Below are 25,050 nucleotides of genomic sequence, written 5' to 3'. Positions count from 1 at the left end.
CCACAGTAGGTTGTTTTGCAGGTGACATAATGAAAATATACATATTTTTTTTAAAAAAAATAAGCCTGATGGTAACATATAAGACAGATTGAAGAGGCAAGATTGATAACAGGGAGAAAAGTTAGAGGGAGATCTTAATGATTCAAATGCGAAGTGGCAAGGGTCTAAATGAGGTGTTAGCCACATAGGGAACATTTATCAGGAAAATAATGATGGGATTTGGTAACTTTCTGGCTTAAGGGATGAAAAAGAATAAAGAATAAAAAATGACGACAAAATTTCTAGCCAGAAAGATTTAAAAAATGATGCCACTAAAATAAAGGAAATGTGAATGTTAAGAAATAAAACAAATATTTAAACTAGAGATAATGGCAGGATATCTAAATGGAGATGTTTGCATCTGCAGTTGTAAATTCTGGGCAAAATGTATAATAGAGGTCAGGATTAGAGTTAAAACAAAATTCCTCATCACAGAAATTATAGCTGAAGAGAATGAATAATCTCAGCAAATACAAAGAAAAAAACAAATCTTACAAAACACCATAGTTAGCAGGAAGAAGAATGAACAAAGGTAATAACAAAAAGGACAGAAAGGGAATGGTTAGAAAACTAGGTGAGAATTTCAACAAAGAAGGAAAATTTCTTTCTTGAATAAAAGCCCAGCTATATTGGGTGAAGGAGACTGAGGAGGAATGGTCAGTTCCTCTCTCCTCAGTCAAATAAGTTGTGATGCAGGGGCAGCTAGGTGGCACAATGGATAGAGCACTGGCCCTGGAGTCAGGAGGACCCCAGTTCAAATCCGGCCTCAGATACATAATACTAGCTGTGAGACTCGGGGCAAGTCACTTAACCCCAATTGCATCACCAAAACAAACAACAATAAAAAAAAAAAGAAGTTATTGTGCAAAATTCCCCTAAACGACTACTCAAATTACTCTCTGGCCAACTTCCTTCAGGTCTGTTCCTGCCTGGTCTGTTCCTATCTTAGTTTGTCTTCTTGGTTTATGAAATACTGACAAAAGAGAAACACAGAAGGAATCATTGTGGTTGCAATTTATGTAATGTTTTATGGTTTCTAAAGCATGTTACATAAAATGTAAAATATCTCATTTCATTCTCACAACAATCCTATGAAATAGGCAGGGCAAGTATACACTTTATATTACATGACTCATCCAATTCACAGGGCTATTGTCAGTTAGGCTTCAAACCCACGTCCTTGGACTCCAAATCCAGGCATTTTTACCACTACATCAAAACTTCCCTTTGGTAACAGGCCCACATGGCCTGAGTGATATTAATAGAAAAAGCCCCTTAACTCCTGTGTTCCTTCTGTTTTCTTTTTTAAAGGAGAATGATCTTCACATTGAAAGGGCAAAATGGTGAAAAAGGAACTGACATTTTAGATAGTGAAGAGACAATAGAATAGAGGTTGCTTTAAATAAGTTCAAGGTACAAGGTTCTTTTACATTCCATCCCAGAGTATCACTAGAAGAACTTTCAGGTGACTATTGATGTCAGTGATTCCTGAGGAATTCTGGAGAATAAAAGAACAGATAACCTCAGGAATGGAAATAAGAAAATTGCCTGGTTTTTAAAAAGGGAAAGACAATGGATTGCAAAATTCCAGAATAGTTATTAAATGGATGACTTGTGAACATTTATAAATGGAAGCAGTTATAACCAGTGAACAACTTGCACTCAAAAACAATGAGAACAAGTCACTAAGAACAAGTCATGACACTAACATTTCCTTTTCTGAAAGGTTTGCTAAACAGTAAATTCAAGAAATTGCAACAGACATAGCCTAAATCTAGATTTTAACAAAGGATTTGATCCAATTTTTTGTAATATCCTTATGGAGAAGATAAATATAGGCTGGGAGATCATCAAGGTAAGTGAACCGAGGATTAAATGAAGAACTAGTTTCAAAGTTTTAATTAATGGATCAATATCAGTTCATCTCAACAATACTTATTAATCATCTACTATGTATGGTGCTAGATTCTAGGGATCAAAAGACAAAATAAATATTCCTCCTCTCAAGGAGTTTATATTCTACTACGGAAAATAAGAATAAATAAATACAAGATAATTTGGGAAGGGAGATCTATAGCGGTTTGGCACAGCACTCGGTCCTCAGCTCTATACTGCTTGACATTTTGATCAACAACTTGAAGGCACTGATGACACTTTTATCAAATTTACATGACAGAAATCCGGGAGGGATAGCCCAATACACAAGACGACAGAATCAGGAACCCCAAATAGGCTTAATGTATGGGCTAGCTATGAGTCATGATAAGAACCCAGGTTTTCTGATTTCAAGTCCAGTATTCTACTATGACATGTTGCCAGCCCAATTTATCTCACTTTCCCATATTTATGTTCTTGTCTGTCCCCATGTTAGAGCCAAAGATGCTTGAAAGCACATTCTGTCTATCTGTCTTTCTATTTATAATGTGAGATGATGCCTTATACAACAGGCATTTAGCGTGTTTGTTAAATTTAATTAAAGATAAATGTAAAGCTCTGTATTTATAGCTCAGAACTCACCGCCACAAGTAAATGATGGGAGAGACAAAGATGGGTAATGGCAACATATTATAGCAGGGAAAGGGCTGGATTTAGAGTCTGAGCACCTTGATCTGAATCCCAGTTCTACTACTTACTATTGCCTAACTTTGGCTTAGCCACATAATCTCTCAGAAGCTAGTTTTCCTCATCTGTTCAATGAAATCAATGGACCAGATTATTTTTAAGGTTCCTTCCAGTTCTTGATCTTACAGTCCTAGTTCACATGAAAAATACAGTGGTTTTGAGGGTTAGCTGAATGAGTCAATAAAGTGATGCTGCCACCTCCACTCCCCCCCCCCAAAAATCCCCAAAGCCTAAGTCACCTTAGCCTGAATTAAAAGAAGACCAATGAGTTTCCAGAAGAAGAAGCAGAGTTCCACTATACTCTGTGGTCTGAAAACATACAGATTATGGTATTTGATTCTAAGAAGAACAGTGAAGAAAATAAGTATGTTCTTAAAAGGACAACTTCCAAATCTATAATGATATAGTTTTAAAAAAAAATGTGGAAAGCCTTGCTGAAATCAAGAATTACTACACTGGTAGCATTTCCTGAACCATTATTCTAGTAACACCCTGTTAAGTGAACTCAAAACCATGTTATTTGAGGATAACTGAAATAACATGGAAGGAACTGAGAATTTTTATAATCTCAAGAGTAGAAGACTAAAGAAGAAAATTATGGTTATCTTTAAGTACTTGAAGGACTATGAAATGGAAGATTACTTAGATATAGGTGTAAAGAAGACAACTATGAGCAATGGAGAGAAGTTGCAGTGAGTCATATTTCAGCTCAACATACAGATCATCACTCCAAAAAGGAAAGTTGCCTAAAAGAAAGAAATTAATATCTCTTGAAGACAGGAATTCCCTATCAGTTGAGGTATTCAGACAGAGGTCGAATAACATTTGCAGAGATGATGAGTAGACAAACTCATATATCACACAGGGCTTTGGAGTAGATGACATATAAGGTCCCTTTCAACTTTAGAATTTGTGTGAATGAAGTAGAAAGATACAATTTTAAATATTACAAGAATTAAAAAACACAACACTGTTCATCTTAAATCTACCAGTGAAGATGTCAATTATATTTGAAGGCCACCAAAAAGAAAACAAACCTTTAAATCACAAAGACTACTTGGATGAAGTAAATTTCTTCTTCATGATGGCAATTCTATATGTGACTTACTAAATTACTCACAATTTTAAGAAGAAAATATACATGAAATTTAAATGACAGAGGTTAAAATTATACAAATTTTAAAGTTTCTCATAAAAATCCTAAGTGATTTTTATAACTAAATGGTTGAGGTTTCTTTTTAATCAGCTGTAAACTAGTAAATTTATTCAAATTATACTTATAAAAAGTAATGTCACATTTTATATAAATATAATTTAAATAACATTTGACTACATATTATTTTCCTACTAAAATTGGGTATTTTTGCATACACAAATAAAATCAAAACTATAATGATCCCCAGTAGGGCCTTCCAAATTTAAATTGTTGCCAAAGAGTCTAATTTCCCTTAACTTGCTATTAAATTGTCTGTTTCAAAACATCCAGTAGTTGCTATGTATTATCATTGGTTCAACTTTGTTGTTCCCATTTTAGAGAGATTAAAGTACAATTCAGTTCCATTGATTCAAATCTTGTAATTCTACATACCCCCAATTTGGCTTCTCTAACATATAGTTTCCCCAAAAACAAAAGGCAGATAACTAAAAACATGGTCCTGACCAACTACTTACTGAGGGTGTTGGGATAGGTGGAGTAACTCAAACATCACTTGGGGAAAGTTCACCAGAGAGGTTAAGCCAAGATGTTGGAATAGCATGAAGTAATACAGCAAACTTTCACCCCAACTTACTCCTACCAAAAGTCCTCCAAATAGAACTAGAAAACTAATCAGACCAAATCCTGACGGGGAAATTCCAGAAAAAAAAATCAAAGTGAATCATTTTTTATCCCAGGTTGGCATAGGGAGACAGAGAGAGCTGTGGACACTGGGAATGGGATCTGGCCATTGGAACATTATAGTACCCCTGGAGTAAAAGAGGACCAAGACTGTAAAACAGTAATATGAGGTACCAGACCCATAAAGGACACTGACTTCATGCAAGGTGCAGGAACAGGTGCCAACTGGCAACTTTGATGCTCACTACTCAGTTCCAGGTCATAGATCAAGAAACAATGGAAGAATGGACCTGTTCCCAGGGGTAAGACTCCATGCTAAGGAGGGGTTGCAAGTGTTAGGCTAGATATTTGGTAAGGAACAAGTTCAGAAGCAAGAAGCAGCTGAGTGAAAAAAAATTAATTTAATTTATAAAAAATTCATCAGAAAGGACAGAGATAATTGCAACTGAGAGGTACCATGGAAGAATTTAATTGGAGCGTTACCAAATCTCAGCCAGTCTTTTGCTGAGATTCCGTCTATACAGCAAGAGAGAAAGTACACAAATAAAACATGCTAAAAGAATAATGCCAGGATAATTATAGACCAACTTGTCAGTCTATAATCAAGAAACCAACAGATAAAGGAGAAATAGAGCCAAGATGAGCTCTCCCAAATTCCCCTCCAAACAACATTAAAATAATGTAGTGGTATCACCAACAAAAGGCCAGGGCGAAACAATTCTCCAACCCAGGACAACTTAAAAGGTCAACAGTAGGGAATAAGAGAAGATGGGGGCTAATAAAGGGGAGGATAGATTGGGGGAGGTGGTGGTTAGAAACAAAACACTTTTGAGGAGAGGCAGATGAGAAAACAGAGAAGGATAAATGGGATAGGGGAGAAGTAGGATGGAGGGAAAAACAGCTAGAAACCATAACTGGAAATGGGAATGGGATGAGCTCACCTATAAAATGGAAGCAGATGACAGAGTGGATTGAAAAACAGAATCCTGCAATGTGTTTACAAGAAACACACTTGAAGCAGAGAGACACACAGAGTAAAAGTAAGGGGCTGGAGCAGAATTTATACTATGCTTCAGCTGAAGTGTGGGGAAAAAACTGCGGTAGAAATTATGATCTCCGATAAAGCAAAAGCAAAAAGAAATTTAATTAAAAGAGATAAGCAGGGAAACTAGATTTTGCTAAAAGATACCGTGGACAATGAATTAATATCAATAGTAAATATATATGCACTAAAAGGAATTGAATCCAAATTTTTAAAGGAAAAGCTAAACAAGTGATAGGAGAAAATAGACTAAAACTATACTAGTGGGGGACCTCACCTTTCCCCTTTCAGAACTAGAAAAATCCAACCAAAAAAAAAAAACAAGAAAGAAGTTTAAGAAGATGAATAGAATTTTAGAAAATTTAAATATGATAGAGCTCTGGAGAAAACTGAATTGGAATAGAAAGGAATATACCTTTTTCTCAGTGGAACATAGCACCTACACACAAATTGACCATGTATTAGGACATAAAAACCTCACAACCAAATACAGAAAAGCATAAAAATTAAATGCATCCTTTTCAGATCATAACGCTAGGTATAGCAGTAAAAGAAGAAAAATTAATTGAAGGCATTAGAATAGGCAATGAGGTAACAAAATTATCACTCTGTAGATCATATAATGGTATACCTGAAAAATCCTAGAGAATCAACTAAAAAACTAGTTGAAATAACTAACAACTTTAGCAAAGTTGCAGCATATAAAATAAATCCACATAAATCACATAAATATGTATAATCTATATATTACAAATAAAGTCCAGCAGCAAGAGATAGAAAGAGAAATTCCATTTAAATAAATATAAACAATATAAAATATTTGGGAGCTTGTCTGCCAAGACAAACCCACAATATGAATATGAATATGACAAACCCACAATGTGAAATAGTAACACAATTACAAAATACTTTTCACACAAATAAAAATCAGATTTGAACAATTGGAAAAAATATTAGTTGTCATATGCAGGCTGATCCAGTACAATAAAAATGACAATTCTGCCTAAATTAATTTACTTTTTCAGGTTATATCAAACTACCAAAAAGTTACTTTATAAAGCCAGAAAAAAATAACAAAATTCATCTGGAAGAACAAAAGGTCAAGAATATTAAGGAAATCAATGAAAAAAAGTGAAAGAAGGTAGCCCAGCCATACCAGATCTCAAACTATTAAAAAGAGGTAATCATCAAAATAACCTGGCACTAGCTAAGAAATAGAGTGGTATGGGACAGCTAGGAGGCACAGTGGATAGAGCACCAGCCACGGAGTCAGGAGGACCTGAGCTCAAAACCGGCCTCAGATACTTAACACTTACTAACTGTGTGACCTTGGGCAAGTCACTTAACCCCACTGCCTAGCCAAAAAAAAAAAATAGAGTGGTAAATCAGTGGAATACATTAGGTAAACAATACACAGTAGTAAGTGACCATAGTAACCTAGTGTTTGATAAATCTAAAGATCCAAGCTTTTGTGATAAGAACTCACTATTTAACAAAAACTACTGGGGAAACTGGAAAGCAATTTGGCAGAAACTAGGTTATAGACCAACATTTCACACACTGTATATGAAAATAAGTTCAAAAAGGGCACATAATTTAGACACAAAGGGTAATATCATAAGTAAAGTGGGGAAACATTAGTTTACCTGTCAAATGTACGAACAAGGGAAGAATTTATGACCAAACAAGAGATTGTGAACAGCATGGGAGAGAAAATGGTTACTTTTTGATTACATTAAATTAAAAAAGTTTTGCACAAACAAAACAGCCAAGATTAGATGAATAGCAGAAAACTGAAGGGGTATAATTTTGCAGCAAGTTTGTCTGATAAGGACTTCAATTCTTAAACATATACATAACTGAATCAAATTTATAAGAATGCAAGTCATTCTCCAATTAACAAATGGTCAAAAAATAGCAACAGAAAGTTTCCAGAAGGAATCAAAACTATCTATAGCCATACAAAAATGTTCTACATTACTATTGATTAGAGAAATGCAAATTAAAATGACACTGAGGTACCACTTAACACCTATAAGATTGGACAATGTGATGGAAAAGGAAAACGACTGATCCACCTGTTCTGGAAAATAATTTGTAACTCTGCCCAAAAGACTATAAAACAGTGCATACCCTTTGACCCAGCAATACCACTACCAGATCTGTATTCCAAAGAGATAAAAAAGAGGGAAAGGACATATATGTACAAAAATATTTATAGCAGCTCTTTTAGCAGTAGCAAAAAATTGGAAATTGAGGGGATGCCCATCAATTGAGGAATGGCTAAACAAGACGTGGTATATGATTGTGATGTAATAACTATTGTGCTGTAAGGAATGATAAGCAGAATGCTTTAAGAAAAACCTGGATTTACATGAACTGAAGCAAAATGAAATGATCAGAATCAGGAGAACATTGTACGCAGTAACAGCAATATTGTACGATGATCAACTGTGAATGACTCAGCTATCCTCAGCAATATGGTGATCTAAGGCAATTCTGAAGGACTCACGATGAAAAACTCTATCCACATACAGAGAAAAGAACTCGTGGAATCTGAATATAGATTGAAGCATACTTTTTTTTTGTAAAATGCTTTTTTAACTTTATTTTTCTTTTGGATTTCTTTTTTTGGTCTGTGTTTTCATTCACAATATGACTAATACAGAAATGTTCTGCCTGACTGCATATGTATAACATACATAAATTGTTTGCCTTCTCAATGAGGAAAGAAGGGAGGGAGGGAGAGAATGTGGAATTCAAAATTCAAAAAAAAGACAAAACTATTTTTACAGGTAATTGGAAATTTTTTTTTTAAAAAGAAACCACATGATATATAATAGAGTCAAAGGGGACTTTGAAGTTGTATTGTTGGGGCCCACTCAATTTTTAAAAACAACAACAAGGATAATGCTTCATCCCCATTAACCTCACAAAATACTCTCAAAAAAAAAAAACAGAAGAGATGACAGTATTTTCTTATCCTAGAATCTGGAACATGGATCTCCCATTGTTATTTACCCCTTGTACCAAAAAGCACTTATTTGAATATAGGTAAAGGATTATATGTTCATATATTTAGATCTGGAAAAGATGTTGGAGGTCTTCCCTAATTTAACAGATGAGGAAACTGATGGTGAGAGAGGTTAAGCAACTTGCCCAAGGTCACTCAAGTACTATGTGGCAGATCTGAATTTAAACTCAGGTTCTGTGACTCCAAGTTCAGAGGTAGATTGTTGTTGTTTTTCCTTTGTTTTTTGAAGAGGACCAATGACATCATCCCGACTTATGTGTGAATTGGATGTAAGTGGGATAACGGTACACAAAAATCATCAGTCTCACTCTCTCTCCTACCGGCATCAAAGTCCATTGGCAAGACAAAAATCAGGATGCCTGACAATCACCTGGGATACAGGGGATAATCAAGTTCTAAGCACTTCACAGCACCTGCTTCAGGCACCTTCACGGCCACTGGAACAAATTATTCTCATCTGCCCATTCCATTGGGGGAAGTCTTCACATGCTTGGGGTAGCCACCCTCCCAACTCACCTATAGGTTTGAGGCCTGTAGGTTACCCTCAACCTGGTTTAACCCATCTCAATCAGCCATTGTGCATGCTACAACTTCTTGGAGCTACAGGTGAAAAGCTTTCTGAGCCTCAGACTGCTCTCTGTGACATCTACAAAGTTACAAACAAGTAATTTGCATCAAAGGAAGAAATTCTCACACCTGTGAAATCATGTGGAAGTATGTATATACTGAGAACAGAAAAACAGTAGGGAAGAGGAATGTAGAGAAATATTACTTTGGGAAAGATGTGGCCTAAGTAAGCAAAATGCCAAACATTTTTCTATTAGCACCCCAGAAAAGCGCTGATGGGTGAGACTCAGCTCTGACTTGTGGTCCAGATGAGGCCAAAGACCTCCTTGCTGGCAGTACCTGTTACATATCATAATCAGGAATCCTAAGGTCCAAGAAGCAGCTGATGTTGTTTTGATGATAACACCTACCTCCTAAGGCTGCTGTGAGGAACAAATGATACAATACTTAGCACAGTACCTGGTACACAGCGGTTGCTATGTAAATGTTGGCTTTGGTAACAATAATAGCTTTTATTATTATTATTACTGTTATTATTCTGATGTTATATAACCTTCCAATATGCCTTACCTAAACACTTCTTTTGGTCACCTCTAGATTTGATGTGAACTCCGGGTGAATTGACCCAGAATTGTTACTAGAAATGTGGCATAGGAGCTGAAACCACAAACATTAGAGAGAAAATAGAAAAACTCCACATCTTGTGTGGAAAAGGTTTATGTGAACTATTTCAATCCTCAGGTAAACTCAAATGTGGTTGGAGGAACAGTTTTCCATGTGCAGATGAGAAGGGAATGGGCCAAGCCCAAAGTCAAGATGGTCCCTTGGAGGATAGCACTAGGGAAAAATGTGGAGGAGCTCCTTAATGACAAATGTAAAGTTCTATTTCACAGTTACAGAGCTGGCAAATGCCCTTTACGGTCGAATGTGTGTACTGAAGCATGTGTGCATAATGTGTCTGGAAATGTTTACATAAGCTTGCTGCTTAAATGCTTGTATACCAGTATTACAGGTTAATTTAGTTTGGAAAGCACTGTTTCATTCTCTATCAAATTACCAAGTGCAAAAAGTCTTGGGGGTAGAATTAGTGGTCCTCTGTATGTGAATGCATGTGAGGAAGAGAGGTTAACAACTTCAGCGAGAAACAAAAAGCCTTCAAAAAATTGAGAGGGATTCATAATTAGGCATGCTAGAAGACATTACAAAAGATAAAGGATACAATCTTGAGTATGTAGCGTTTTTTAATGTTTACAAAAATAAATAATGCAGCTAGATTCAAAAGAAGAGACATGGACTGGAGGGGGAATTCTTTGAATTAAATATCTTCAATAAAAGTATAACATCAAAAATCTCCAGGGAACTGATATTAGACAAATCACCATTTCCCTACAGAAAAGTGGTCAAAGGATATGTAGAAATAATTTTCAAAAGAATACAAGCTAACAAATGAAAACAAGCTGCCAGACATTTGAAAAATTGTTCATAATCACTAAAATAAGAAATAAAAATTTAAAAACCTATCACCTTACAACCTATCACCTTCAAATTAGGATGTATAGGAAAAGATGGGAAAATCCAGTGTTGAAGAGGCTATGGAAAGCTAATTTACTGCTGTTAAGAGTTTTGAATTAGTTCAACTATTTCCAAAAACTTTAGAATTTTGCAAAATAAAATTTTTAATTGTTCATACCCTTGAACCTAGAAAAAAATTAAAATTATACTTCAAATTGATCACTGACAGCAAGAAATAGCATGCGTATGTATATATAATTATTAAGAGAGCCATTATATAAACTAACAAGAAAGCTAGAAACAAAATACCTGTTCAATGATTGGAGAATGACTGAGCAAAATATAGTACACTAATGCCATGTAACAATACTACTGTACCATAAGAATGACAAAGTATTCAGAAAAATATGGGAAGACTTAAAAATGGATGCAAAACAAAAATGCAGAACCCAAAAAGACCATACACAATTACTACAAAAATATAAATTGCAATAACTGGAAGAAGCTATAGGCTAAATACAAAGGACCATGTAAAATTAACACATCCCCTCAATGAAGAAATACTAAATAACAAAAGTAGAAAACAGTTCACACTATCATTATCAATCTTCTAAGGTGATTTCCTGTGTTTTTAGAGAATGAGTTTTCTAGAAGGATTTGTTTGGGATTCTGTTCGGAGGTTCTTATGTCAAAATAAATTGGGAGTAGAGATATGGTGTGTTTAAGAAGTTCTTGGCACCAGCAATAAAATGGAATTGTGACAGTTTATGATCTTTCCTGGAGATTTTGCCTTCCAGAAGAAGCTGCCTGCACTGTGGATAGAAAAATGAGCTATGATCAGTTTTGTGATTTGTTTTTTATAAATCTGAATTCAGAATAGCAACTCATTTGCACAGGTGGTTGAATTCCACTTATTGGCAGTAATATAATTAGATGGATTCAAAATGGCTGAATGGCTGAACTTTTAATAGTTTAATGTTGACTTGTGGGACTGTCCCTAGGATCTGTGCTTAGCCTTGTGATAATTAATATTTTTATCAACAACTTGAATAAAAGCATAGGTGACACACCCCAAAATTTTGCAGATGACACAACACTGGTTGGGATAGGAAATACAATAGATAACAAAGTTAGAATGCAAAAAAAAAAAAAATTCCTGACAGGCTGGGACACTGGACTTAATCTAGGAAAGTCTTCCATCTAGGCACAAAAGAAGTACTTTTAGCTGACTACTACTCATGCCCCTAACTTGCTGGAACTAACCCTTCCCACCCACTCCCGTGCTACTTGTTGCAACAAAATAATAGGTAATAATCACTGCCATTTATGTAACACTTTAAAGCTTGCAAAAGCTTTTATCTCATTTGACCCTCACACTGACACTGCGTGGGTATTATTTTTCTCTTTCTACATATTTACTCTACCATAAAAGCTTGATTTTGAAGATACAAACGAATAGATGGTGTTGTAAGGAACTCTTATTACCAGTGATTTTTAGATGCTGTAAAATAAATCTGTTTTATCATTTACAGAAATTCAGTTAGTAACAATCATAATGATCATAGCTCAGTTTAATGTTGGCATTGATCTAAACATTTAATATGCTCCAAATTGTCACATACTTCTCTTGTTTTCTCTTCCTGAAACTCATTTTCTAAAAAAAATTCTAATTCCTATTCGTTATCCAAGGTTTTCAGTGCTGCTATCTAATAAGAACTTATACTTTAAGGAAAGTATAATTGATTAACAAAAAACAAAAAAAACAAAAAAAAACAAAACTGTAACTAGATTGGATCAGACCGAAGGAGACATAAGTGACTTAGTGAGTCACATAAGTGACTTAGTGAGTGCCTAAGGTCTTCTTATCCTAAATGGATACATTTGTAAATAACCTGAGGCTCTCTCTGATATTCTGAGTTTACAACAGTGTTAACCCATGTAAATGGAATCAACCTGTAGGTTCTAGGGAAAGATTATTTCCTAGGCCTATCACGGATAAGTGTTTCTATTCTCTCAGGAACACAACCAACATTGCAACAAAAAACATCAGTAAAGTGGATTAATATGTGTCTCCTTGTATCCTTTTAACTTACGTATGTACCATCAATCGTATATACTATCAATAAACTTAGTAATAAGTTATGTGGAATAACAGGAATGTGGAACTATTGCTATTTTTTTAGACCCTGAATTGAATTAGCACAAGGAAAGATGGCAAAAACTGTTAGTACTGGGAACATCCATGACGAAACAAACCCTAAAAAAGATTGTCAAATGCAGGGGTGGGGAACCTGCAACCTCAAGTTCACATGTAGCCCTCTAGGTCCTCAAGTGAGGTCCTTTGACTGAATCCAAACTTCACAGGACAAATCCCCTTAATAAAAGGATTTGTTCTGTAAAACTTGGACTCAGTCAAAAGGCTGCATCCAAGGACCTAGAAGGCCACATGTGGCCTCAAGGCCATGGGTTCTGTACCCCTGGTCTAATACATATTATGAATTTGTTTTCAAAACAGTACAAATACAAGCTTTTTCTTCTACTTTCCATTCTACCAGTCTTATTAACACCTGTGTTTCACACTTCGCAAATTCTTTACTCACTGGTTTCAGCAGCATTGCTGAATGGCTCAGAGTGGCCATAGTGAGTAAAGGAAGAGGAAACAAATCACAGAGAGAATTTTTTTAAATATCTACGGCAAAAATACACACCAAGCCATCCTATAACAAGGCAAAGGAGTGAGATTGCCTCTCCTTTCCCTTTTTCCAACTTCATTCCCTCAATTTGCCCTTTTTTCCCCTACTTCTTTTCCCTTCAAGGCTGCTCTTCATGTTTTAGGAAGGATAAAAGAGAGAACAAATACAACACAAAAGAAAATGTTACAATCAAGATACCATCGCTTTCCAAAATCTTATAACAAGTTTTCAGTGATGCCTAAAGATATTTAGGTTTTGCAGTGGCTTTAAAAAAAATCAATCAACAACTATCTATAAAGTACCTGCTATGTGTCAGGTACAGTATATGCAAAGCAGAAAAATGAAACAATCAATAATTTCAAATAATTCACAAAATAATCCAACTGATTTTTTTTGTTATGGCAAAATAATGTAAGAAGGTATCATTTCAATCTTTCCTGGTTAACTTTTTTATGTAGACACAAATGATACAAGTCCTCCCAAACTCCTCCTAAATTCTACTAAATTCTGGCAGTTGTGATTGCTAAGCCATTATAAATCTAATAGCTCAAATATTTAATAGATGTATTAGATCAAAAAGATCTAATATAATGGAAGAAATGCCACATGAATGGAGAAAAGTAAAGTCTTGATTTTTTAAGGTTGAATCTGCGAACTGTAAGCCAGTAACCTTGACTTCTCCTTCTGGCAAAACTATGTAACACATATCCATGTGAGTCCTTACAAATGGAAGCAGATTTCCAAACCAAGAAAGGCTTCATCAAGAACAGGGCACACTAAATTAATCTCACTTCTTTTATTGACAAAGTAACTAGATAGGTTGACCAAGGGAATGCTGAAGGCACAGAATATTTAGATCTTAGCAAAATATTTGAAGAAATATTTTATACTATCCTCATGGACAAGATGGAGGCATATGTGTTAAGATGAGGAAAACAGAGGAGAGGAACTAGAGAATCCCTAAAGACGCTATTTCAGTTCTAATATTCTACAGTCTGGACCATATTCTGATCTTTTTAAACAATTAGAAGTTCATTCTCCTCCCCATTCCTCGATCAGGAGAGAACCTTGTGAACTTTGGACAACGAAGGATTTCTCATCAAGTGTCCTAGTTCTAGGAACATCACCAGAATAACTGTTACAATGTTACAATGTCAGCATTGGGAGGTAAGAACAAAAAAGAAAGACTGAGGAAAGTTAGGACTTGACAGTGAACTGCAAGTTACACGATGATTAAGGGGAATGTTTTAAACCAATTATTCTAACTAAACCACCTTAGTAAAAATATCTTTCTAAAAATTAATGAAGCCTGACTATTGCTATCAACCGATAATCAGGGAAGTGGAGGCACACCAGTGGGGACTCATGAACTACAGCATTCGATAAACCACCATTGAACCAGAGAGGCTACCATCAGAAGCCTACAGGGAGATGGTGTCAGTGGCCCTCTGGAAACCCATCCCACGGAGCAAGGGGGTGGGTGGGTTGAGAGAGCACTTCCAATGCATGAGTTGTACTTTGTTTTTCTAAATAGTGTTGAGCGCAGGCATTTGCTGGTTATGGTGTAATTCCCAGAAATCAAGTTAGAAGGAAGTTATTGAGGGGCAGGGGAAGGAGGAAATAGAGATGGAGATGGAGAGAAAGAATGAGACTATATCAAACATTGAGTTATTTTTCCTAACTGCTATAACTAGCTATGGGCTGTACATTTTAAAAAGATACAGAAAATTGTAAGTCTTCTCGCAACTTCTCAGCATGAAGAAGGAACAGTTATACTAGGAAATTTATCTAAGCAATGAGCCAGTAATAGGGAGGAGAGGGCAAAAAAGGCATGAACACCTTTGTTCACCACACCACTGTTGCTACCTTGAGAACACACGAATTTACTTGTTCATAATCTGCAGATTCTAAAACACACTTCTTCAAACTCAGCAATGCAGACTCTTCAGAAAAGATTAGGAAATTAGTTGTTTTAAATGCAAATCATTCTTCCCTTATTTGAAATAGAAAATGTTTAAATGCAACAGCAATCTAGGTTTAAACCCAAATCTGTCCATTTGGAAAAAATAACAGAAAGTAGTCAAAATGATCCTTACCAAATATCTTCTATCCCAGTTGCAAACTACTTTTCTACCTCAGCCCCAAAGGCCTTTGCATACTGGCAATGCCCCTATTTCTACATCCTCATCCTCTGATTAGTGATTTCCTTTTGGAACATCCATTTGAGGAGGAAGTACTCAACCCAGCCATTCTCACCTCTAATCTGGCTAAGGTCCTTATTCTCCAGATTACTTTTCCACTTTCTCTTTACAACATAAATCCCAAATCAGGTTTAATACAGAGAACACCTGGCACATAGTGAGTGCTTAACAAATGCTTTAAATAATCTTATCTAATCTTGGATAGGACAAAAAAAAAGTAAAAAAAAAAGCAGAAGGGAAAAAAAGTTTCAACAAAGTAGGAAGATTTCCTTAAAAAAACTGAATATATCTACTATAACCATTTGAAAAATTATTTCTATAATCTTAACATTAGAATGTTATGAATTTCCTGTGTGAATGGCCCTTTGAGATGAAGTATGACATAGGTGAAGAAGAATTGAAATTGGAGTCAGGGAAGATGAGGGTTCACGTCCTGCCTCAGATATGTGGCAGGCTACTGGCTAGCCACAACCTCTTTGAGCCTGAGGCAACTCTAAGACTATTAGATATCTGCATTAGCAGGAAGGAGTTTACACACACAAACACACACACACACACACACACAAATAATAACTTGATCCTGGCCCTTGACAATTTTGACTATGGCCCTCTGAAATATATACATGAAGAACATATGTTTTATTGATATTACTGCAGAGTTTTAAAAAGGCAAAGATAAGGACCATTAAAGTAACTGTAAATATTGATCCAAGATAGGGAGCATAAATCATTTGTTCATGATATAGTATGTATGTCTTTAATGAGGAATTTATTTGGATTAAGAAACACCATAAGCATTTTCATTTGCAGAATGATTACACACAGTTTCATGGCTTGAACTGATCATCCTTAATAAACTACGAGTTCTTTTGGAAATTCAATTCGACACACATGGTCCATTTAAATTTAAACCTTTAAGACATTATTTATAGAAATTAATTTTTTACAAACTAGCAAAAAACTGAAATCTTGAATATCAAAATAAGTTACAATCTTAATCCTGCCAACAAATTCCAAATGTATGGATTATTTGCAAAATATCTGGGGCCTAGACAGAAGGAAATCCACAACATCATGTTGTGGAAGAGCTATGGTCTTATGAATGCTTATGAATGCTCTCAGAATCACCGTTCCAAAACTAGACCTCATGGCCTTGACTGATAGAGGGAAAGAGGCCAAAGGTTGGGAGCTGTGCTTGGCTGGAGATCATGACAGGAGGGGCCCAAACACACTGTAGAAAGAGCACCTGTAAAGATAGAACTCCAGGGTAAGGACCATGAGATATAGATCTGTAAACTTCCACCTCCCTTCAGGCCTGGACAAGTCACTAAAGCAGGAGACAAGAAGGGTTCATAAGGAGTGGCCCACAATTCCCCATTTCCCTCAGAAAAATCTTATGAGTGCTACCACCCTAGTGAAACTTCCTCCTCTCAAAGGGAATAAAGAGAGATTTTCCCAATAGATATCTATTCCAAGCGAAGCACTCTTGGTGAATGGAGAAGTCCTAGAAATTACTCCCAGTTTCATCAAAAAGGGACAAACAATACTGATGCAGTGACTACAGTGAAATGTGTATTTTAAGTCTCATTTTTAAATGCTCATCTTGTTCATCACCAGAGAACAGTCACAAGAGAGAAACTATTTAAATGCCATGACTGTGGAAAGGAGCCAGAGATCCAACATCCACTAAAGAGTCCGTATCAGGAAGAGGCCTACACCTGTGCTGAATGTGGGCAAGGGTTTATCCACCAGACCACAATTTGCATCTACAGGTAAACCTTAATGGATGAAAAAGAAACCCTACAGGTTATTGAGTATGTGAAAAGCCTTCAGCCAGACTTCCCCGTTGCATGGACATCAGTGAGCCCAGATAGGAGGAAAACCCTATAAGTACCTTATCTGGGTGAAATGCTTTAAACAGAGGTCAAACTTCCAGATCAGTTAAGAAGTATATAGTAGAATAGCAGCTTCTAAATGACCACAGTGACACCAAAGAGCCCCAAGGCCCCTCTACTTCATTCATTCATTTACTCAGCAGCCCTTATTAAAAACCCACTGTGTCAAGTCCTATGTTAGGTAATGAGAACACAGAGATAAATGCATCATAGTCCTTGCTTTAAATAAACATACAGTCTAATAGAATGAGATGGAAACAGATACACAAATAAGAAGCAATGTGTTACAGGGCAAAGATCATTGTATTTTGAGATAGAGGAGATGAGTATGAATTCCATCTCAGTTGTATGCTCCTTGTGAGATATTAAACATCTTATTAATTTCTCTGAGCCTCAGTCTCCTTCTCTTCAAAATGAGAGGGTTGTCCAGAAACATAAAGTGGTAAAGTAGAAAGAGTTCAGGATTTGACATCAAAGAATGTGAGCTCTCTGCTACCTACTAACTTAGTGACAGTGGGCACTTAGAGTCACCTAAGCTCTCTGGCACTCAGTTTCTCATCTGTAATAATTAAAGAGTTGACTCTAGTTAATGGAGTAAGGATGAACCTATTTCACAAACATTGCCTGGAAAACTGGAAAAGTAGTATGACAGAAATTAAGTACAGACCAACATCTCACACCAAATATCAAGATACATTCCAAACTTATTCATAACAGACATAAAAGGTGACATAATAAGTAAATCAGAGACTCAAGGAAGAAATTATCTTTCAGATCTATTCACAGGGAAGGGATTCGTGACCAAACAAGGGATGGAGAAGATAAAATGAATGATTTTAATAATAAAAAGGTTTTCAACAAACAAAAACAATGTAGTTAAACTAGAGAGGAAACACATAAATGGAGAAAAAAATTCCTGCAATAATTTTCTCTAATAAAAGTCTCATTTCCAAGATGTATATGGAAGTGACTAAAATTTATAAGGAGAGTCATTCCTTAAATTGGTAAATGGCAAAAGGATATAAACAGGCACTTTTCAAAGAAATCCATGCTATCAACTTGGATTGATGCTCCAACATCAAGGGAAAAGTGCTCCAAACCACAAATTTTTTTGAAATATAAATTAAGGCAATTCAACTTCCTCATCATATTCATAGATTGAAAAAGATTACAAAAGATAAAAATAACAAAGTTTTGGGGGCTATGGGGAAAATAGGTACATTAATGCACCACTGGTAAAATTATGAATGGGTCCTACCTTTCTAGATAGCAATTTGGCACTATGCCCAAAAAAGTCACTAAAGATGAATACCCTTTGCTGCAGAAGTACCACAACTCATCATACATCCCAAAGAGATGACTGAAAGGAAAAAGAGCCTTCTGTACAAAAATATTTATTTTTAAGACTTTAGAATTCTGATTGATGTAATAACAAACCAGAATTCCAGAGGACCAATGCTGAAGCATGTTGCCCATCTTGTGACAGAGAGGTGATAAACTCATAGTGCTAAATGAAACATATATATTTTTGATACACTCAATAATGGAATTCACTTTGACCAATAGATATATTATGAGAATTTTATTCTTTGTTGTTCAGTTGGAAGAGGAAAAGAAAATTGGAAAAAAATTTTAAAAAATTTTAAAAACATTAACACTACAACTGAATTTTTTTTTTTACTTTCCTCATGGATAAAAAAGTTTCAATTGCCCAACATTTACAGCCAAACAAAACTTCGAATGACACAGTTTATACCAGTTCTACTTCAAAGAAAAATCTACTCTAGTATTAAGGAAGCTAAGCAATTTTAAAAATCACACATGCAAAAGAAATTTAAGAGATTTTGAAAGGCAAAAAAGAGTTGATTTAGTCTCAAAAAAACCTAATGCTGAAAATGACCAACATTGTGATGCTTTCAAATTAACAGGTTCAATCATGTGATTGATTACCTTTCTCCAGTATTTAAATCATTTATTCTATAAATTTCTAGGTGATATTAATTAAGAACTAAGGCCATTTTTTCTTAGACTTATTGGTAAGATAATAATAGTCTAGTGCTTACAGAAAGCAACCAAGTTATCCTGGTCTGTATTATGAGATTTGACATAGTCATTGTGGAACCTTGAACAACTTCCTAATGCCTCAATGTAATTTCTTCTACAGTATATAATAGATTAATTATCTCCTTCAAGAAGCTGTTGTGAATTTTAGTTAATTACTATGTATAAAGTTCTTTGAGGGCCTCAGATGAAAGAGTAACATACTACTTAAAAGCATACATCTCATTAATAATTATATAACAGATGTTAATGAATACGTAATTTAACAAAATTTGAAAATTTGAAAAAAGTAGGGAGATTTAGAGTGGTGTTTCAAGAAATGGAGAAAAGAGAATGTACAAGAGAGATGTGGAAGTAGAATCAACAAAATCTAGCAGGAGAATGAATATGGAACATGAAGAAGAGAGGAATTGAAGATGACCTAGACTGTGAACATGGATGTCTGAAAGGACAGTAATGCCTTCAACAGAACTTAGGAAAGTCAGGAAAAGCAGAATGTTGAACATAAAAGGTGATGAATTCTGTTTTGAATATAGTGAGTTTAAGAAGACTGCAGGACATCCAGCTGGAAATGTCCAACAGATGTTAGTTTTGTGGGACTCAGAGAGAGATGAGGAATGAAGGCAGATCTTGGAGCCAACTGAATAGAGATAATAATTGAATACATGTGAGTAGACAAGATCATAACAGAAAATAGAGAGGACACTCAGGCAAAGGGGGTAGGGCATAGTTAATGATCTTGGAAAAAAAGGGAGGATAATTCAGACAGGTAGGTAGACCAGGGAAGAATAGTGTCGCAAAAACCCAGGGAAGAGAGAATATCCAGGAAAAGAGGATGGGTTCAGTGACCAAATGTTGTATAGCAATCACAAAGTTTATAAAGGCTGAAAAGAGGCAATAGGATCTGACCATTAAAAATTACTGGTAACCTTAGAGAGAATGGTATCAGAAATAAGTACTTTCTATTAAAATACATTGGAAGATTTGTAAAAATATCTCTAAGAAAGTTTTCTGCTCATATTTATTGCAAAATATGAGACCTTCATATAGAAAATACACTATTAGAACTTAAAAGAACTAGATATCAAAGGGAACAAAGGAAGATAAGAATTTTTTAAATTTAAATTTAAATGCTCCAAATTAAATATTTTAGTTAAATAAAGTTCAACTAAGTATCAAATAATAAGAAATTGCCACAATGTGTTATAGAAATACATTTTATGAAACACCTTCTACAAGCATTGTTTCTTCATTCCATTCATTGGGAACAGTCAGCCCAGTTTTCACTCTACAACAGCAAGAACAACTCCCCTAATACATTTTCTTTGTGTCAGGCTGAAAATTAGGTTTGAAATGAACTTATTATTCATTATAGAATTGAAAATGCTCTTTAAATTTTGTTTTTTAAATAAAAATTAGGGACTCTCTGATAGGCCTAGGCCCTAGGGCCTATTATTTAAGATTTCTTAGGTTGTCAGAATATTGAAATTTTTACCTTAGTTACTATGAAAAACTACTTTATAACTTTAAAAATCTTGGCTTTATTGGAATGTGTTTAAAAAATTATTTTCTATGCTGGCCCTTTAATAAGAGCAATTCATTTCAACAAACATTAATGTTTGTTGAACATTACCTACTACCTAAAAGGCACTGCCCTAAGAAGTAAGGAAACAAAAGACAAAACAAAACACACACACACACACACACACACACACACACACACAAAGAGTTCCTGTCTTAATTCAAATTCTACAAGAAGAACTTGTACACAGAAAGAAGGCAAATTTTAAATGAGAAAGAGTAAAAAATAAAGATAGAAAAAAAATTAGGTTGCAAAACTTCTTTTGCTATCTGGGGAAATACAAAGCACAAAACTGGAAAAAAGCAAAGCACATTTAATCATGCCTATGTATTTTAATTTATATCTATAATTATTCCTATGTTTTGTAATTTATATCTATGATTTTAGGCAAGGAAAAAGGAGACATATGCTTTAGTCTGATTGAGCATGGTAGTACTTTCTAGCAATGTAAGTTTTCTCAGGATAAGCAGGAAGCTTTCATATATGAGAACCAACCCATAGTGGTGACAAGGAGCTACAGATAAGGTCTTCAATGCCACATGGAAACAATGCACAGGTGTAATCTTTATCAAATTGCTTGCTTTTTTTTGAGCAAAGGGACGTTTATTTATTTACAATTATTTTGAGAACCAGGTGTTTGATACCCCCAAAAAAGAAAAAGGCACACACACAGATTGCTTTCTTAATTATGGGGAAGGAGAGGGAGGGTGGGAAAGAATCTGGAACTCAAAATTGTAAAAAGTGAAGGTTAAAATTGTTTTTACATGCAATTGGGAAAAATAAAATGCTAAATTTTTTTTTTTTAAAAGGCCTTGATGGATGTCTTTACCATTCTAGAGGAGTTGTCAATGGCATGACGATCACAATGATAGGAGATCTCAAACATGGATGGACAGTACATTCCCTTGCCTGCCTACTCACCCAGTATCGAGTCAGCCTGCACTATGTGGCACCCCCCAGGCTGCACATGCCACCTGATGTCTTCTCTTTTGTAGCTTCCAGAGGGACTGAGCAGGACGAATTTGAGAGCATTGAGGAGGCACTGCTTGACACAGATGTCCTTAATATGACTCAGATTCAGAAGGAATGGTTTGGCTCCAGTCAGGAAAATGAAACTTACTGGGGTAAGAAGAAGGTGGTTGTGATGCAGCCAATGCCTAGAGTCAACAAGATCAGTGTGAAGGTGGACTCTGACCCCCAGGCGGGCTGCTTACTTCTGGCAGGCTGAGAATGACATGGACATGTGGATGGCCCTCCTTGCTACCACACTGGGTAGGTACTAGAGCCCAGCTCTAACTGCTTCTCCCTGTTGCTCCTGTCACTGGGCAAGGATTCTTGGTGCCCCCCCACAGGGGCAGCACATTGAATGTGAAACCATGGGGTAGCCCCAGAACATAGACACATACAAATTTACAAGCCTTTGGGCTGGGACTTCCCACTGACAAACAAAGGTTTCAAATAACAATCATAAAGCTGAGCATAGATGAGGCAGAAAGATTGTCAAGGGTATCTCTTTAATTAATGGAAGTAAATAGCTAAACATCCAAAGTAGACTCTGTGCCTGTGATTGAAGTTACTGACAGATAAGAAAAGCAAAGGCTTTTATAAAAAGCTTCTCTGAATCCCACAAAGTCCCATGAAGTATGAGTTAAAAGTTTGACTCAGGACTAATGAAAATTGAGTTTTAGATTTGACAATTATTGAGAAAAGTTAAACAGAATGAAGAAAAATACCTGATGCTACTACATATTTGTATTTTTTAAACCTTGCTCTAAGTTCAAATAACATTTAGGCATAATGTTTATGCTTAGCTATTGCAATAAAATAGTCTTAGAATACAAAAAGCATAGCTGAATGGGAAAACAATAGTACTTACTTTTATCTCAATTAATTAAATTGATGAGAGATGATGGCTCATTCCAACTGTGAAGTCATTCACCTGTGGTAAGAATTTACTCTAATTACATGGAAAGTTGAGTTTTGGCTTTACAAATCCAAACCATATTTCTAATGAGGGTACCACCATCCCTTTGGCCACCCATGTTTATCACCTCAGTTTCATACTCAACTCCTCATTGCTACTCAGACTATGTATAAAATCAGTCACCAAATCTCGTCGTTCCTACCTCCAAAATATCTTTTACTTCTACCCCCTTCTCTCTATTTCCAAAGCTACCATTCTAGTTCAGGCCCACATCACCTTCCACATGGATTACAGCAAAAGTCTCCTAGTTGGTTTTCCTGTATCAGGTCTCTCCCCTCTCCAATCTGTCCTCCAAGCAATTAAAAAAAGGATTTTCCTAAAGCCCAAGAAAAGAGTCCCTGAAGAATCTATGCGGTGTTTAAACCCATTCACAAACTGGCCGCAACTTACCTTTCCAGTCTAATTATCCCTCACTTCCCTCCATCCACTTTATGGTCCAGCCAAAATGTCATTCATGCTAATCTATGCTATCCCTCACAAAGAATATTCTATCCGGCTGCCCACCCTACTTGCAGGGAACTCCCTCCTCATCTGTGCCTCAGAATCCCTTTTTCTCTTCAAAATACCATTCAAATGCCATTATCTGCAGAAAACCCTCCTTGATCTCTCCAGCCTTCCTTCCCCACACCTCCAATTACCTTGCACTTACTTTCTACATACTTATCTATATACATGTTGTCCTCCCTCCTGATAAAATATGAACTACTTAAAGGCAGGGATTGTTGCATTGCTATCTGTATCCCAAGAACCTAGCACAGAGTCTAACACATATGAGGCATTTCACAAATGTTCGTTGGATCATTGTAATAGTAGTATTTCTGGGACACTTAAAAAATTTCTGTCTTAGCCCAATTCCACTCTATTATTTCAAGTTATCTCTCTCCAAAAATATGTATGCTCTTCAAGGGCAGTACCTACCTAGCACAATGCCTAGCACATAGCAGGCATTTAATAAATACTTGCTGAATTAAATCAAATTCAATAAGAAATGAACCAAATAAACTAAATCAACAATAAAAAAAATGGTCAGAGCCGGGGAGAATCCCTCATAGGGAAAACCTTGCTGAAACACATGAAAAAAGGGGCAAGTAATAAAAATCATCCAATAGAATGAATAAATACTATGAGGTAAAAGAAATCTCCAGAAGAAAAGCATAACAATAACATAAAAACAATAATTAGATTCCCCCAGAAACATTTACAATAACCTCCAGTAGCTCAATAAAACAATTAAAGGGTGATATAAACATGGTAGATATAAGAAATAAAAATTTTACCAAGTGAATGAGTTGTTTTGAGCAAGCAGTAGAAAATGTTAATAAATCAGTGGCAGAAAATCACAGAAGTGGGACACAAAAATGAAAAAAATGGAATAATAAATATCAGAACAAAATCAAAAGAAAACAAAATCAGAAGACTTGTAGCCTCTACAAAACCAAGGTTAACAGACTCTGAAGATTGAATTAGGCAAGATAGTAAGAATTACTGATCCCCAAGAAAATCATGATGAAACAAAGAACCAAGTAAGATTTTAGAAAATCATATAGGAAAATTGCCCAGAAGTATTGAAAAGAGAAGGCTGGCTGTAAATTGGCAGAACTCAGAGGATACCATCAGGAGTCATTCAAATTAAATGTACCCAGAAATACAGTTATCAACTTTCAGAGCTTTATTATTAAAGAATCTTAAAAGTAGCCAGGAGACTTTTCCGATATGACTAGCGGGTTCTAACAACATAGTAGAAAGACCCCTTGAAGGTTATGCCACGTAACCTAAGCCTTAAAGACGCTTGGGATTCAAGGAAGTCAAGGTGAAAGAGAGAATTCCAGGCATAGCTGACAACTTGTACAAAAGGCACAGATGAGGGAAATGGAATATCATGTATAGAAAAAGAAAATTAGGCCAGTTTGGCTGGAGCATATGGTGCACGAAGGGGAGTAAATATATAATCAGCCTGGAAAAATAGGCAGGAATCAAACTG

At 35.6% G+C, this 25,050-nt stretch overlaps 1 protein-coding gene across 14 annotated transcripts in view; it reads right to left on the bottom strand.

Annotated features, from left to right (window-relative positions):
* BAZ2B (bromodomain adjacent to zinc finger domain 2B) overlaps positions 1-25,050 on the bottom strand; it is a 342,755-nt gene that overhangs the window by 262,687 nt on the left and 55,018 nt on the right. For 2 of the 14 annotated variants that reach the window (XM_027865733.1, XM_027865734.1), the window contains exon 2: positions 22,962-23,024. The exons of the other annotated variants lie outside the window; for them this stretch is intronic. The gene's annotated coding sequence lies outside the window, so the exon portion shown is untranslated. The remainder of the gene's footprint in view (positions 1-22,961; positions 23,025-25,050) is intronic. 14 annotated transcript variants of the gene reach the window in all.

The sequence above is a fragment of the Vombatus ursinus genome, unplaced genomic scaffold (genome assembly GCF_900497805.2).
Source record: "Vombatus ursinus unplaced genomic scaffold, bare-nosed wombat genome assembly UNPS02014779.1, whole genome shotgun sequence".
Taxonomy (NCBI): Eukaryota; Metazoa; Chordata; class Mammalia; order Diprotodontia; family Vombatidae; genus Vombatus; species Vombatus ursinus.
The sequence above is the reverse complement of the archived record's forward strand: the minus strand, read 5'-3'. Positions and strand labels throughout refer to the sequence as shown.